Consider the following 3,203-nt stretch of genomic DNA (forward strand, 5'->3'; position numbering starts at 1 on the left):
GTTATTATGGGTTCAAATGATATTGTTTGGAGCAAGTTCGGAACCGAAAACTCATGCTAGTTATTATGGGTTCAAATGATAGCGGAGCGGAGCAAGTTCGGAATAACTTGTTTGGAGCAAGTTCGGAACCGAAAACTCATGCTAGTTATTATGGGCTCAAATGATAGCGGAGCAAGTTCGGAATAAGTTCGGAATAACTCAAGAATGTTACACCTTATGCCTCGAGAAAATTTGTGTTTTCGCATCGAATGCTAGGAAACACCCTTTTGTTTTAAAATGTCTTGTGTTGTCGTTCCTTATTCTGTGTTTTCGCATCAAGGTCATTTCTTAAAAAGGTCCTACCGAGAGTTGAACCCAGGTCGTTGGATTCAAAGTCCAAAGTGCTAACCACTACACCATAGAACCCCTTGTAAAAATTGATTTTGGAATGGTTTTCCTATTTTATGCAGATTCCACAAGAAGAGAGATTCTATCCCGAGTCAAACTCAAGTTATTGGATTCAAAATTCTAGAGCTATTTTATCTAACTCGTTGTGATCTTGAGCACCTTTAGAGTGATTGCAAAAGTAACCCTCTAGTGTTGATTGAAGCCCTTGAGAACATGTAATTTTATATATTTCTTATAATTAATTTATATATTGTTGTATATTACAAACAAATTGAAATAATACTTTACATCCCAGTCTTTCTTTCTTCCGTGCAAAACTTAACAGGAAAACCATATTATTTCAATATTCACTTGAGAAACAAGGGGTGAAAACTATATTATTGCAAACCCTCCATTATTGCTTCTACTTTGTGTCAAAATGCTTACACTAAATCATGTTACTAACTAGTTGGTTTGGTTCGGTTCAATTCTTGGGTCCACTAGATTGAATCGACCTAGCTCAATTAAACTCTTAAGAATATAAAAATCATAAGTTTCTTAAATTACGTTAACGAGAAAGTTTAACCCCTAATTTTTTTTAGAATGTTTAGCTTTGTGTCTAGTTGATCTCTAAATGCTTAGAAGTATCTAATAAGACTTCTATTTATGGAACTTTTCTCTATAAAAGAGGTAAGACTTAAGGTTTATTATTAAGGAATTTCAAATGAGTGATTTGATATAGGACAAAATATTTATTTGTTTCAAATATCTTATGTTGACCATTCTTTTTTGTCAAGTATTTTGAATATTATCATTGTGAATTACTAATGGCATTAGATTGAATATCATTAATAACAATATCCCAAAACTCAAGTAAAGATGACATCAGAATTAATACTTTAATTTCATCTTCTAAATATATTTCCACTTAACTCAGTTGACTGATAATCATAATAGTCACCCATGCACAAATATTTACAACCTTAAAAGGTAAAATTATAAAGAGTACAAGAGAAAAGTGTTTAAAATAGTTTCAAAATATAGAAAAAAAAATATTTTAGATGAGCACCCGAGTGAGTTTGACAAGGAGACCCGAATTTAAACTTTACCTACGTTTGAGAGGCACTATAATGATCAAGTTCAATGGTATTTTAGATTAAAAAGACTTTTATGAACTTTGTACCTTTGTTAGTGTTACTTTGTACCTTTGTTTGTGTTACTTTGTACCTTTGTTAGTGTTATGTTATAGACATTTGGTCAAGTTCAACAAGTGGGGTTGAGGTGATTCAAATGGTTAATGTCACTTTATTTGATTTAAATTGTTAATGTGATAATCCAGTTGAATAGTTACAGGTTATTTCCAAGGTCTCTCTTATTGAACGCCAAAAAGGCTGAAATGATTGTTATTGAAGGCCAACAAGGCTCAAATGATTGAGATGAGTACCTGAGTGAGTTTGACAAAATTGAAATAAAATCAAATAAAATTGAAAAAAGTTAGCCTTATGACACTTCCTTCAACTCGAACACGTAACCTTGAGATCTACAGTGACGCTCTCCCAACTAAGCTATCCCCACTAACATTAAAAATGAAAACTCATTAGTAAGGTATTTAGCTAATTCATTGATATTTTAAAAAGAAATAATCACTAATTTTAAATTGAATAGTTAGGAGTCAAGTTATGTGACGTGAATTAGGTGCGGTGAAACCGAGTTATCTTCGCTAATATTTGAAAAAAAAAAATCATAAGTAAAGGTATTTCTGCTAATTCATTATTTATTGAAATTTTAAAAATAAATAATAACTAAATTTTTATTGAATAGTGCAAATGGAAACAGGTGCGGTGAACGTGGAGATTAAACAAACACGTCACAAATTTATTGAATAGTGCAAATGGAAACAGGTGCGGTGAACGTGGAGATTAAACAAACACGTCACCTTCAAATCTGTAGTTTGACACTCTCCCAACTGAGCTATCCCTGCTAACGTTAAAAATAAAAATTCATAAGTAGAGCTAAATGGAAACAGGTGCGGTGAACGTGGAGATTAAACAAACACGTCACAAATTTATTGAATAGTGCAAATGGAAACAGGTGCGGTGAACATGGAGATTAAACAAACACGTCACCTTCAAATCTGTAGTTTGACACTCTCCCAAGTGAGCTATCCCTGCTAACGTTAAAAATAAAAATTCATAAGTAGAGCTATTTCCACTAATTCATTATATTTTAAAAAGAAATAAGTAGAGCTATTTCCACTAATTCATTATATTTTAAAAAGAAATAATAATCAACTAAACTATAAGGTGTTATAATCGCAACTAAGTGATCCCAATCCTTTAAGGGTGACATCTTGTAGCAGGGCGAGTGGGAAAATAGCAACCTATACCAGTTGATAAAAAACGTGACCGTATTTCCACTAATAGATTATATTTTAAACATAAATAATCACTAATTTTGAAAAGAATATTCAAATTATGCAACGTGAACCAAGTGCGGTGAACGTGGATCGAACACGTGACCTTTAGATCTTCAGTCTGACGCTCTCCCAACTGAGCTATCCCCGCAATCATTAGAAATGAAAATTTATCGATAAAGATATTTTCGCTGATTCATTGAGATTTTAAAAAGAAATAATGACTAATTTTTTATTGAATAGTCAGGTTATGCAAATTGAAACAGGTGCGGTGAACGTGGATAAAACAAGTGTGACCTTCAAATCTTCAGTCTAACAATCTCCCAACTAAGCTACTCTTGCTAACATTAAAAATGAATATTCATCAGTAAAGGTATTGGGTACACTTCTTAAAATTCAACAAAAGGCAATAGTATTAGACCGA

The 3,203-nt window shown here is 32.3% G+C and overlaps 2 non-coding genes across 2 annotated transcripts; both read right to left on the reverse strand.

Moving 5' to 3' along the window:
• Positions 1–333: 333 nt before the first annotated feature.
• On the reverse strand, positions 334–405 carry TRNAQ-UUG (transfer RNA glutamine (anticodon UUG)). The gene has a single exon. It is a non-coding gene; the product is annotated as a tRNA-Gln (tRNA).
• A 2,452-nt stretch (positions 406–2,857) lies between these two features.
• Positions 2,858–2,930, reverse strand: TRNAF-GAA (transfer RNA phenylalanine (anticodon GAA)). The gene has a single exon. It is a non-coding gene; the product is annotated as a tRNA-Phe (tRNA).
• Positions 2,931–3,203: the final 273 nt, after the last annotated feature.

Source organism: Cucurbita pepo, chromosome 10, assembly GCF_057944985.1.
Source record: "Cucurbita pepo subsp. pepo isolate OVF chromosome 10, ASM5794498v1, whole genome shotgun sequence".
Classification (NCBI taxonomy): Eukaryota; Viridiplantae; Streptophyta; class Magnoliopsida; order Cucurbitales; family Cucurbitaceae; genus Cucurbita; species Cucurbita pepo.